The sequence below is a fragment of the Zootermopsis nevadensis genome, unplaced genomic scaffold (genome assembly GCF_977971745.1).
Source record: "Zootermopsis nevadensis isolate Lab colony 2312 unplaced genomic scaffold, Znev_1.0 Znev_ptg000021l, whole genome shotgun sequence".
In the NCBI taxonomy this organism is placed as follows: domain Eukaryota; kingdom Metazoa; phylum Arthropoda; class Insecta; order Blattodea; family Termopsidae; genus Zootermopsis; species Zootermopsis nevadensis.
Genome location: NW_028259153.1, coordinates 2,856,117 through 2,870,641, shown reverse-complemented (window position 1 = coordinate 2,870,641; position 14,525 = coordinate 2,856,117). Strand labels below are relative to the sequence as shown.

At 37.5% G+C, this 14,525-nt stretch overlaps 1 long non-coding RNA gene across 4 annotated transcripts in view; it reads left to right on the top strand.

Annotated features, from left to right (window-relative positions):
• The first annotated feature begins 2,812 nt into the window (after positions 1–2,812).
• Positions 2,813–14,525, top strand: part of LOC110832119 (uncharacterized) — a 626,650-nt gene continuing 614,937 nt past the window's right edge. For 2 of the 4 annotated variants that reach the window (XR_015536085.1, XR_015536090.1), the window contains exon 1: positions 2,813–3,015. This is a non-coding gene — a long non-coding RNA (uncharacterized LOC110832119). The remainder of the gene's footprint in view (positions 3,016–14,525) is intronic. The other 2 variants (XR_015536089.1, XR_015536088.1) reach the window with 1 other exon arrangement.

Below are 14,525 nucleotides of genomic sequence, written 5' to 3'. Positions count from 1 at the left end.
CAGCATTGGCTGCCATCAAAACAAAGCATCGTTCTACGATGAACCTTGAATACAACCTTAGAGCGTCAATTTCAAAACTCCAACCTCGGTATAAGTTACGTTCACAGAAGCGACCACATCCATCCTACTAATCCAGGAATGAAGCGTATAATTTATTACAATTTTTAAATTAAATGCATTGAATAATATATACTAAATTATAAAATAATGTATACTCATAGCTAAATTTTATGTCAAATCTGTTTGCTTGCACTTGTTCTGGAAGGGGGGGCGTGCAATTTATGAAATTTTTAAAGGGGGACACAAGGTATAAAAGTTTGGGAACCTATGACCTAGTGAATTATTCGTGTAATTTCAGACCACGGAGCATAGACCTGCCAGGAAAGTGACAATACCTCCATCCAATGCAATTTCCGCGTGACATGTTTTCTCAAACTCTGTCATTTTTTTTAATATTTTATCAATTATCATTTGAGATACTGTGCGCTGTGAAAATTTCGGTGTTGGTGTTCTGGGTTGTAACACTGAGTGGAATTGTAGGTAGATACCACCATTTCGTAGGAAAAATACTTCAGCCCTGAAGATGGATTAGTATGTTCCTCCGAAGCGGGTGTCTTGTAGGAGTCCACCCGGCGTTCCAGCCCAGAATACCATTGAGAACCAGGTTTCTGCGGAGTTTAGTACGTGGGATAAAGAAACTAGTTTCGGATCGTCGTAAGAGAAAGGTTTTAAAAAAATCTGAATTAAAAATAATTATTTTCCCCTTTGGCATAATCTGTACAACTATTCACCGAAGACCAGTTATCGTCATTTAAATTTTATTTTGATATTAATTTCTCAGTACATTATGAAACATTGCATATGATCCACAGTTGCATTCTGGGTATTGATTGTGGATCATTTCTTATAATGACATGCCACGATTTGTTGGTGCACTAGAGAAAATAAAGATAGTTTCGAGTTCCCATTAAAATAGTCTAATGTGTCTCACGCAATTGCGTTTTGAAGATACTTGTTGTCTTAACAACACCAAAAGTTACTGATGAGTTCCTCAGACGCCTTTGTTCTGTTAGTCATCTCTCTTACCCCAATCTTCCGGAGTTCCAGCTACTCGCGTCTTTCTTACAACGCGGCCGTACACACCTCGTCGTGACTTGTTCCACGATGAAGCATACGAAGTGAACACACACAATTGAGAGTCTAAGATGATTAATGAAATTTTCGTTCGTTAATGTTTGAAAGGGGAACTAAGACTGACGTCTAAAATATTATTACAGAAACTTGTGATGCTTGGGGTATTGTACTCTACCTGGTGCAGTATAATAATTCAGTTATTCTCTTCAAAATTACACGTTTCTTCTCAGTCACTTGAGACATTCCCGCATGCACAATTTGTTTTATATTTTCGTCCAAATCAAATGCACGTCTGTTCTATTTAATAAAGAAAATCTCTACATGTATGAGGTCTGATGTTCAGTCGGCAATGAAGGTGTCTGTATTGGCCTTCTAGATTACAACACTCTTTGAACTTGCAGGTAAATACCGACGTTTCGGAGGAATATACTGACTTTATATTCAAGGCTGAAGTAACCCCTGAAGATGGGGGCAGCATGTACAACCGAAATGATTGTATCTACTTACAAGTCTGCAGGTGTTACAACTCATAAAACGTAATATTCGTAGGCTACTGCATAATTAATTTGACATTTGTGACAAAATACAAATACAGTCTTTTGTAGAAAAGTAAGTATCGGGTTTTATCAGAAGTTTGTTTGTAACAAAGAACTGTGAATATTTCAATGAAATCAAAACTTCTATCGTGTGCTAACAGCTCTGGAGTGTAGCTGTTCAATCGACGTTGAATATAATTTTACACTCATAATCAAAATGTAATTTTGACAGGAAGATTATGGCGTTCAGAAATTCTTCACTATAGTTTAGACAGATTTAAGTTGAAGAACATAATTTATCTTTTTACTGACATCTGCTAACACCGTTTACCGTGGGTGTCTGGGTTGTGACGTCGTGTGGCGTTGTAGGAGATTACTAATGTTTCGGAGGATAATATGACCTACGTCTTCAGGGCCAGGAGACCGGAAGACCACGAAGGACAACCTCACAGCGACTAGAATCTTAGGCATAACAAAGAAGTTTCTATAATACGGTTTATACAGTTTTATTTTATATTTGCAAAAATTTAATTTAAAACAATCTTTTTAATTCTCAAAACTTTTGTTACGTTCAAATTCAGTAGCTTGGTGTTTTCGCGACTATCTTGCACAACCATCTTGACAGCTTACCCAATCGACTTTCATTAATTTTAAGTTACACAAAAAAAACAATATTAACATTACGATATATTTCATAATTTATCGAGGGAAATTTGTAATAGTGTTTGCAATAAATCAAATTTTATTTGAAAGAACCCAGTGTAATTTCCGATATGTTACTATTAAATTTGTAATCTTTCAAACCTGATTTTGTTATTTTCTATGATTTAATTGCATTCATGGATCCCAACGTTCAAAATGTTCAAACAGATTACCGATTTTCGTAAAAAATTTCCGTGAGCGACATGTTGGATAATGTTTTGAGGCAACAAGCATCTCCGAAACGTCTGTAAACGTCAACCAGACTACTGTACACGAAGCAACATCGCTAAAGACAATCATCTTCAAGTTTAATAAACTCTTTGAATTAATTTGATGTATCATTGCCGCTGAGATGTGCTGCCACATAGCACGAAATATGTAAACTATTTAACAACGTGCACTGAGTTCAAACTAGCGCTCCCGGTGGAAGACACCGCAAGCAAGAGGAAGTGGAAAGCATCTCGCTAGTAGTAAGTTATTTACAGGTTATGTTGCTTTGAACTCTGTAGTGAAACAAATATCAACGCTATCTTCGTAAGACTGTAAACCCACACGAGCATTTTCAGTTGCAGTACAGTTGTTTGTGCACATTAGAAGTTGTAACAGGACCTGATCGAGAATTTCTTCATAAAGCAGGAAAACAGTAAGTCATACCATCTTTAATCGTTTGATATGTGATATTTTATAATGTTGAAACACATTTTAGTTTAATGCTTACAAAATATTACAATCATCTTTATTCGTTAAACGTTTAAACATTGACAGTGGTGTATTAGCTCATGTACGTTTCTCAAAATATGACAGCAGCAAAATGTTTAATATAAAACTTGTCCTAATTTGATGTCAGCCTCGTTTTCATGTGGATAGAATTATAATATAGTATAGTACATCAGAAAGTGAAACATTGTCAAGGTTCGTACTGTGGATCGCTTCTGGCCCATTAAACACACTCTTTACTTCATTGTTAAAGCAGCTTACAACATGACTGTAGTATTCAGTACCGCTGTTTATAGAATAGGCTTACTATTATGGAAGCAGTACACAAATGACGTTATCTTTTCATTGGCCTTGGAAAAACTGGTTTCTGTTCTGCCCACCTGTTCTCTGTTCCATGTACAATATCTTACACAGAAATCTAAAAATTCATATCACAGCTGAAGCTGTAGTCAACGTCTGCAACAGCTCTTAGAAACAGTAGGCTCATGCAACGTTACTAATATGTATGCAAATGAAGTCTTTTGATAAATAATTCAGTCTTCAGTTATGCTGTCTAATTTAGCTGAATTAATTTCTGTTGCGGATAATTTGATTCCGTGTTGGGTACAGCCTTGGCTAGATCAGTGGTATACAACCTGGGGGTACGCGTACCCCCGGGGGTACGCGAAGACATCTTAGGGGGTACGTGAAATTTAAAAAAAAAATATTATTTATGATAAACACTGAATAATCAGTAATGTAATTTATTTAATTTATTTTATATGTAGATTATATACTATGTATAACTGAAATTATACACCAACAACTTTGGGGGTACAAAGTTGAAGATAAATTATATCTGGGGGTACGCGAAGACATCTTAGGGGGTACGTGAAATTTTTTTTTAAAAAGATTGTATTATTTTATGATAAACACTGAATAATCAGTAATGTAATTTATTTAATTGATTTTATATGTAGATTATATACTATGTATAACTTGAATTATACACCAACAACTTTGGGGGTACAAAGTTGAAGAGAAATTATATCTGGGGGTACGCGAACAAAAAAGGTTGAATACCGCTGGACTAGATGATGTAAAGATAAAGTCGAAATTTTCTTTGTTTGATGGAATCCATGTGCATGTGTTCAAATTTCAACCAATTACATGTCTTAGCCGTGTAATGTAGTTGTAAGTTATGGAGTTAGAACCTGATTTGTATTGGCAAAATGAAAATGAAGGGGAACTTTGTAACTTTTCAAATATCGGCCACTCAAATTATAAAACGAGCGGTGCAGAGTTTTGAATACTTAGTTTTACGAAGGAAATATATACTCCGCGAGTAGACTGTTAACCCAAAACTAACTGAAGCAGATTTCTACAGAATCTGTCAGTATCACAACCACAATCATTATCATCTTCACTCAGACATGTCCTTTACCTGCTACAGAGAACGCTGCTGGTTTTGAAAACTGCTCGGCCTATTTATTATTTGTGAACTTACATTTCCGGCACACGTACATGACCTGACGCTTTAAAACGTCTTTATTATGTATCGGAACATTAAAACAATTTTACATATATTTCTACACGCTTGAATAATTTGTTTGTTACTCTAAAATATTTTCCATGTTATGTCTCCGAAGATAACGTAGCACAGAATTTTTAGTAATTTGGTTATAGCTTCATTCTCTGACTCTATAACAATTTTCAGCTATAGAATTGCGTGTAGAATTTTGTGAAAAACCGTATCCTTCCAATACCTTTACAGAAAATAATCGGAAAGACTTTAAGTCAGGTCAGATTGGTGGCCACGAAATTTTTGTAACCTTAAACGTGATTTATTCTGCCTTTAATATCTAAAACTTATGAGAGTAAGATGACAACTTTTCGTTGGCTTTGATCTATTAGACAGTTGTTGGGACTCCCTGGACGAGGGATCGGCCCGTCGCAAGGCCTCTATCTTTACACAGGACAACACAACACAGAAAAACGCGGACAAACATCCGGGATTCGAACCCACGGTCCCAGTGACCACGCGGCCACTTTGACGACAACTTATTTGTATACATATTGTATAAACAGAAAATGTATTTACAAATCATGTCATATCTCGAACACTTAAACAGAACTATATGAAAGTAACTAATTAAGATCGATAAATGTAGTGGATTCTTAATAAACATTGAATCTATAAACACTAATCGCTGTGTACGAGGATTGTCAACCTAACAGACATACGGGGTAGCCAAGAGAGGTTTCGAGTAGCGCAAAGGATTTGTCCAAAACACTTTCTCTCACGATCGTAGAAATACCACGTAGGCTATGGTTTTATCCTCTCTCTCCTGAATCTCCTGCAATTCTCTGGGGTAAAACAAAAAGGCAGAAGTGTTCTGGGATAACAAGAGAAAGGTTTAGAACGTTCTTATCTGCAATTAATCCTTTGTCTTTCTTTGGTTCTACCGCCGAACAGAGCTGTAAGCACTCTGCTCTCTTGTGCGAGAAGAAAACATCTCAGATGACAAATGCTTTAAAAATTGAACTCCGAAAATTACTAAGACTGTGCAGATTGAAGGGACAGAGAGAACAAAAATATATTTTATTTTCATTGTTTGCTGTAAAACCATGTGGGTTTGTACGTAGAAACTAAGCGTTTCGGAGGCGAATACGACCTCCATCTTCAGCTCTGGGAATGAGACAAGTTTGTTTATCCAAAATATTGGTGTCTTCTATCTAAGACCTCACGGCGCTGCTGTCACAGAATTAACATTAGATCCACATTTCCTTCTTTCTTTTTATTTTATTGATGCTTCGAGATTTTACTCCTTGAAACACAGGAAGCAGACTGTGCCACTTTCTTACAAATGAAATTTATGTAAATTGAATTGAGTAGTTTAGTGTACGGTCACTTCGAAACGTCCGATTTCAGTGCCCTGATGCACCAGCGGGACTGTTGGACTGTGACCTTTTGTCTTCAGCACGTCACTAGACTGGCTTTGAGACCGTCCTAGAGTCTTTTTTAAATGATTGCCTAAGTCTTTCCTCGGCCGGAGCGTGAGGCACTGTCCACAGACCAGGAGAAAAACCCTGCTGGGGGAAGTCGTTTCTAGTCGGTGCGGGGGGAATGTTCCTTATCAGCTGGACTAGAGGGCTGCTATTGGTGGGAAGTGTGATACGTCAGAGTTTTACGCTACTACACAGACTGAAAACATCAAGCAGTTAAGAGTAGCGTGTAGTGGGTGCATCTCAAATGTGTTCTGTGGGTGTTGTGATAATATTCTAGATTAAATCGCTGTGCCGCTGTGAGGTAATCTTAAAGCTGTACCCATCAGAACACGTGAAAGCCTGTCGTCTGTTGTTCGTTCAGTGGTTGTGGAACGAATGTTTTTAGGATGGGTCGTCACTCACCGCGAAATCTTGCGCATGCGCGTATATCGAATTCCTAGCAGGGATTTTCTCGTATGATAGATGTTTTTCATTAGAATAGTAGTTGCTGATTAGCGTGCTGCAGTGAAGTACGTTGCCCCTGAGAAAATTCCCCCCACAACTTTCCCCTACATTCCCCTAACACGCCGGCCAGAGGCCACAATGAATAATACGGACTGTAGATCCCTTTGTACACTGAAGAAATTCCTTACAATTTCCTAGCAGGTTGCGTGAGGACAGGAAGGAATAGGGCAAGCGAAATGTTTTATTGGAAGATAGAAATACGCCATAAATATAAATGGATTAGTCGTTAGATTGTTTTATGATTTTGCATCAAACATTAAGGTAATAGAACCTTGATGGATGGATATTATATTGTTTGTGAGTTAAGAATGAGGTCACAGGGGTTTTGAGATAGATTACATGATATAGGCCTATATCAGGATAGTTAATTAATCTGAGGAACCTGACGAAATACATCAGAAAAATCTGCCCTATCGTAAAACAGTGATCTCACTAATGCTAATGGCACATACTTAAGATTCAATAAAATAAAAGAGGAAAATAAGAGATGCTGTGAGGGTGGCCTATGTTCTCATCGTCCGTCTGTGAGTGTCTCTCAGCCCCACGTAGTTCATCCTGTTAATTACGGTAATTCGTCTCCGGGTTCTCTGAAGGTTTACCATTTCTGCGGCCTGGCCTGATGCATATTTTCTCTCTGTATCCGATGAGAGTCAAAACGTGAAGGAGTTAAATTCGTACCGGGGGGGGGGGGGGGGGGGAAGTAGACTTTAATTGTGTGGTTCTTCATCTACTCTGCTGAAGTAATGTGGAATTATGAATCCAAAGCATAAACATAGCCGTGGTTTCACATCTTATTCAGATGGATGCCTGGACTGAAATTGTTATTTTTATCACCGCTCATACGTGAGCATTAATTAAATTTGTACATTTCGGTGGTAATACAATTTAAGCGAAACGTATATCCTGTTCTTCTGCAGTTTTAACTCCTAAAAATATGAGGTACGATTATGCAGTGTCTCTGAGAAGACGATCAGGATATCTCAGTGATACCCACTTCGTCACATGGAGACAGTACGCAAAATTAAAGTTTTCCCTCATTTTATCCGTCTCAAAAAACCACTACACTTAATATGACAACATTAAATAAAGAAACAAAACATTGAAACCTATCGTGTGAACCGTACGTCATGATCGAGAGGTATTCGGGAGGTCCCGGTTTCAAATCTTGTGTACGTAGACCGGCTATACTTACTGGGAGTTTTCGTGGTTTTTCTCAATCCTCCGCGCAAATTCGGGTATAGTACCTTAAATTAGGCTAAATCGCTTTCAACATTATTCACTAATCTTACTCTCATTCGACGCTACTTAGTCTGAGCTAATAAAAAAGTGTCTTTAAATAAAATATAAATAATTAAATCTACCGTGTGCAATCCCTGCTTCAGCGAACAACAACCAAAACACTCATTTTGAAAAGGTTATAGTCGCTCAGCGAGTCAACAAATTGTAAGAATTTTATATAACCTGAAGGTTCATTATTCTGCTCACAAGAGCTTAATTTTGAGTCTAATTAATCAAGTCCACACACAAAATCTATTTATTTAAGACCTGTTTGAATAATATCATTCCTTCTATGACCAGGTCCCTCAAGGTGTCTCTTCCCTTCAGGTTTTCTAATAAAAACTGAATTATGCATGCGTGCTACATGTTCCGTACACCTCATTCTCCATTAATTCGACAGATTGATAATATCTGGCGAACATTTGCTGTCCAAACTATGGAATCCCACATAACACTGATAGAGTATTTCGTGTAGGTGACATATTCCTGTTTTCCACTTCTACAAACATGAGTTCTGACATTTTATTTGTGTGTAGGCCCAGCTGACTCTCAAGTAATACGTCAAGTGTGAGATTTCTGACAAATCCATTCCTTACGATTTCATTTAGAAAGAAACTGTCGTGCGGATAAAACATCAATTCCCTGTTCTTTGCACACGAAACAATTTCGGTGAGACAACGATAACTTGTTTCAAGGTTTAACATGTGACATGTCACTCAATATGTGACAAATGTCGATCCATGCATTGCAAAATCTGCTACTACAAGCATTTCGCAACGCTACATTAAACAGCGCTGACATTTCCTCAAACTAGCAACGGAATGTACCTCAGTTGTACCAACTTTGCAACATGTGATGTTATGTAACCAGGGATTTACTAATGTAAATTAGTTTCTAGTTATATCTCAAAATTTCAATGAATTCAGTAAATTTTCCATGCACCAAATTTTCTGTCTTAAAGCTCCTATCATTTTAAAACGTTAAGATATCTTCAAGGTTGTTTGTCCAAAAACGGTGGTAATTCGCCGCGGGTCCAAGATGTGCCTTGCAGCCTCCTGGTTGTATACCCATGCCTACAATCTTCTGGGTTGAAGACAGAAGCTCAATGAGCCATGAATCCACAGCCTAAATATAAAAGTTACCACGTTGATGCAACGTCGATTTATAAATATTTAAGTAATGAATTGTTATTCCACTTGTTTGTAAGTTAATTGTTGTCTATGCAGTAGAAAGAGCACTTTAAGAGTATATTATAGTCGTTTTTGCCGTGATTAATGTATCCTGTGCTGTGCGAGACGATTCCAATCCATCAGCCTCATTTCTTTATCAAAAACTCTAATATTATCCTGGATTGTATAAATAGTCTCTTATTTGAAGTCTTCTCGGATAATATTTTGTATAATTTCTACGTGCCCCACAAATCTCATCCTTCGCGAGTTAATCACAAAAATAAATCTAAATTGCATAAATTATTTACCTACTATCATATGGTTTTCGCCATCTTCGTGTTATCTTCTCTTTCAGGCGAAAATATTCCACTCTGTGCCAAGCGCCCCTAATCTGCGATCGTCAAAGTCTACGTTTCCAATCTAACAAGATTAAATTAAATTATACTTTTAAAGCCGCTGTCTTCTGTAGCTTAAAACGTCTAGCGCCGTGGAGGATTCGCGAACCTACAAGAACGTTTCTCCCTTTCATTTGTTTTTGTGTTAAAAAGAAATTTACCCACTGGTCAAAATACCGTTCCGATCACTTCACATGTGCAGTGAACATTTGTGTGGCTAGAGCGAGAGATACGGACTTTGGACTCAGGTGCATTTCGACTTCCCTCGACTTTTCTTTGATTAGGATCGTACAATTTTGTAGCTTGTGGCAAAGCAGGAACATTACGTGTGTTGCTGGTAGCCGATGTTTCAGAGGGAACTTTGTAGCTAATTGGGAATCCAATCAAGTGGTCGCACACCAGCACAGGGGATGGGGTGGGTTGGGGTGGTTCAGTATACCATCGTCTTCGTCCCACATCCTTGTTTTCTAGTCTTACAGAGCATCGCAGACAGAAGGAAAAAAGAAACAACTTAATGGTATCTAAGACATTCTCATAGTATGAGAATAACAACGTTTTCAGACACAGACTCTGCTAATGCACGTTTCTGGGCGTTCTGGGTTCAAACCTCTCCGCAGGAAAAACGTACTGAGGCGTTTAACAAGGTGCATTATTTCAATTTCATTTTCTGCTCCAAACTAATCCCCCAGTTCACGCGTTTAAATTTTTCTGTGGTACCCAATATAGGCATGAATCGATGTAGCTAAGTCAGTATAGTGATTGGCTACGGGCTGGACGACCGGGGTTCGATCCCTGACGGGGGCAGAGGATTTTTCCTCTAGCCTCTGCGTCCAGACCGGCTCTGGGGTCCACCCAGCCTCCTCTACAATGGGTACCGGGGTCCTTTACCTGGGGATAAAGCACGGCCGGGGCGTGATGCTGACCACTTACCTCCATCTAGTGCCGACGTTAAGAATGAGTAGGAGCTATAGTTCTCTCCCCCCAAGCGCCTATATGGCGTATAGTGGGACAGCTTTATTTTTTAACCATTAGAGGCTATATCATTGTTCAGATACTCCACATGCAGTTCAGTTCTTTTGTTTTTTTGACAGACACCTCCGTCGTAGAGCTCAGTAACTTCATAAATATGATTGTGTGAACCGTGATGAGTAGTTGAAATGACAGACTTGTTCAGTATAAATTCATTCCTTTAGTCGAACCAAATCTTTTGTTCCATAGAAATTGGGCTTGTTGCTTGAAGTCATAAAAATGAAATCTATAACAAAGTTACTTTGAAGTAGGGATACAGTTCAGTTATTTTATTTATTTAGTGTTCTGTCTGACGACAGGTCCATATGAACAGGATCCTTCGATCCTTTTCTCGGACTGGGACCTGTTCATATACGTTCTTGGCAGATGATCCAGAAGTGGTTTGCCATTGCCTTCTTCTGTGTGTGAATGGAGTAATTGTTGGGATGCCACGGAGGAAAACTCCGTGTTGCCTAGACCACGGCCTTGCCCAACACAAGTTATAAATTCATGAAAATAAAGAATGACATACAGATGGAGACGGAAGTGACAAATGGCATAGCCATTTAAAATTATCGATGATAACATGTACAATCCCCGCCACTGAAATTTCCTGGATGGCCACAATAGTTTGTGTTAGCTGAGACACTACAGACTTTGATTACAGAGGCACTGGCACGAGTCTCGGTTTTTTACTGAAATTTCTCGAGGTTTCCATTGATCTCTACAAGAGAATTCAGTGATACGACTGCCTTCTTCCAAACTCTTGTCCACTGACTACTCGTAACCTTATTTCCATTTAATTTTATCCTATTGCTCAAGGGATATGCTTCACGACTAAGAAGCCAAAATGATTTTTTTAGCAGGTTTAGGTTTAGTTCAGTTCCCAATCACACCCCCCCCCCCCCCCAACGAAGAATCATAAACGGATTCAAAAACTAGTTAGGTTTTGATCAGATTAGATCATATTATTTTGGCAAGAGCACAGGCTTATATGATTACCGCATCGTCCAGCCAGCCCCGGGTCCCCCGAAGTGCATCGGAATTAGAGCGACGCCTGGGGCTCTTACGGGTCGGAGGAACACTTTCACCATCACGCGTGGTGTTTCTCTGGAACTTTGGTATTTACCTACAAGTCCATATGACGATACTACGCAGAATATCAAGATATAAATATTTACTGCAATCAGAACCTCAGAATACTTATATCGATTTTTATTGTCGAGAAATAATTAAAATTCTATATAATATTCGAAAGATACTCGTATTTATGGTCCTATGAAGTGTGGGATTTTTCACGGCGGTGAAAATTACTTCTGACGTTTCGGAGGAGGCTATAACCTGTGGCACTTGAAGAACGGCTTGTTCTCAGTATCCCAGTATCACCTAACCCTCGTAAGGCCTTGTCCTTGGCAACCGCCGCGCTTTTCAAGAGCGCGTCACTCTGGTTAGGTTAGGTTTTGTTGTTTATACATGACTATGTCCGTAAGCCTGGTGATATTTTAAAGATTCTAAGCTGTTCATTTTAGGTTCCTATGTAGGAGAGTTTAGAATATATGAAGGAAAACGGCCAAGACACGTGTCAGATAAAACTATAAACGTTTAATGAATACTTCTGCATAAAAAAAACCGCTCCTCGAGGACAAGTTTGTAGTAAGATACCAAAAAGTAGTATAAGAGAAATGTTGGAAAAGTTTTATACAGCTCGTGTGCTTATAAGTTATAGAGTCTGTACAGTAAAAAGAGAAATGTATTCTCTCTATTGTGTCTTTAGCTCATAAATTTTAAGCATTTTCCTTCTGTCCTCTTTCTTGAAGACTGAGAGAAAGATGAAAACTTCTTCTCTTCACTGTGGATACCAAGCCAGTGAAAACCATAGACTACTGAAGAAACCTTAAAAAACAAGCGAAATTTCACAGAAGTGCCTGCTTTACTTGTGACTGTAGTCAAGGACGTCAGACTTTGCCCAAGTTCCCAAAACTTCTATTCACGGATCCCGTTGCCCCAACACCGTCTGTCCCTGGATCCTTATAATGGGCTTCGCCCTCCCTCCGTTGCTCGAAACCCCAAAGCGATCGAACTAAAACCATTAATTGCATTCCGGTCATATAAGCACTGCGAAGTAATTGAGTTCAATCCGTATGGGTCGTGCAGTTTTATGTTGGCATGTGCGATTCTGTCCTCATTCTATGATGTCACTTACCTTCCATTATCCTTATGAATTTTTCTGCTAAAGAAAGTAAGTCGTGGTTAGGTTAAAAATAGTCACAATGAAGAAGGTACGCCAAACGTGCGCTGGAAAGTGAACGCAATCCTGCAAATGATCGAATTTCCAAACGATTATTTTTACTAGAATGACGTATAGAACTGTGTATTTGGCAGGAATTTGGTTTATACACAGTCGATAATTATATTTAGGGCCAACTTTCTTGAAAGAATTTAATTAATTAATTATTCTTGTCCGTCTATTCACAATTTAAAATTTAAAATTAAGATTAAGATAATTAAAATATCATGTGATGTTTCTTATCGAAACATTCGATTTATAGTTAGAACATCTTTTTCTTACTTTCTTTTGACATGTTTCGGTTCTTAAATGAACCTTCTTCAGGTGTATAAAAATTAAAATTATATAAACTTAAAACTTAATCGATTAAAAATTAAAATTATATAAACTTAAAACTTAATCGATTAAGTTTTAAGTTTATATAATTTTAATTTTTATACACCTGAAGATGGTTCATTTAAGAACCGAAACATGTCAAAAAAAGTAATAAAAAGATGTTCTAACTGTAAATCGAATGTTTAGATAAGGAACATCACATGATATTTTAATTATCTTAATCTTAATTCTAAATTATAAATTGTGAATAGACGGACAAGAATAATTAATTAAATATATATCTTCACAATATGACGCAACTATACCAACTTATGAATTTAATTAAGTAAAATACCATCCACACTGCTTAAGGAATTAGGTATATATATTTTTTCCCAGCCTTGTACGTACACTGCAATGTCTGTTATTGTCTGAGAGGTGGTGATATCACGACCTCCATCGGAGATAATTAAAGAAGGAAAACAGTAAGCTGTTTGAGGTTTCTCACATTAATTAAAAAACATCCAATACCGAAGCTTAATCCAGTAATGTTATACATTAGGCTCATTGTTTTTAAAGTTAATTCGAAGATGATAATGTTGCGTCATATTGTGTTGAATATATACTTGCTCAATTTTATCAGTCTAATCACAATAAAAATATTACTATTAAATGTTAAAATATTAAAATATTATTACAATTAACATTTAAATATTTAAAATATATTAAAATGATGCTCTCATCGAAATGTTCGATTTACATTAGAGCAAGTTAATTCGAAGCAAGAATTATTCCAAAAACAATTAGCTTAGGTGCCATGAATGACACTGGTGTCTTTCTGCAATGCTCCACAGTGAAGTTTGACAGAGTTAAGTGGGTACCCGCACATAGTACATAGTACATAGTAAACCATCTATTTACAGACCTCAATAAAGCCTATGATTTGGTTGTATTTATGTATTTATCGAATTAGATTATGATATTGAATAATGAATTTTAAAGGATGTGGAAGGAAGCGGTCGTGTTCTAATTTAAGTTACTAACCCAGTATTTGCTTGGAGGTAATGAGAGAAACTACGAAAATCCGAGTCAGAATTGCCGGTCTTTAGGCCGAGGTTTGAACCCAGGACCTCCCTAATACGAAAGAAGATTTTCAACCACGGTAATGGCTCTTCGTTGCTACACGAAAACGGGGAATTATTTGATAAGTTTCTCGAGAAATACTCTGTTCATTTTAATTATTTAGTTAAAATTCTTAGGCGCGTATTCCAATTGAGGCCTCGGAAACATACAGAAACACAGATTAACTCCTACCTTAAAGGGTAAATATCGGACAGGAAATTTATATGACTGACCGGACTGGTAATATTAAGCTAAACAGCACAAGGTCTCCCCAACTTGAACAATTTAAAAGTCCATATAATTGTGATTATTCCCAATGTTCTCCAGTCAGTTCATTTCCTCTGAAAATTGAAATTTTTTCCAGGAAATA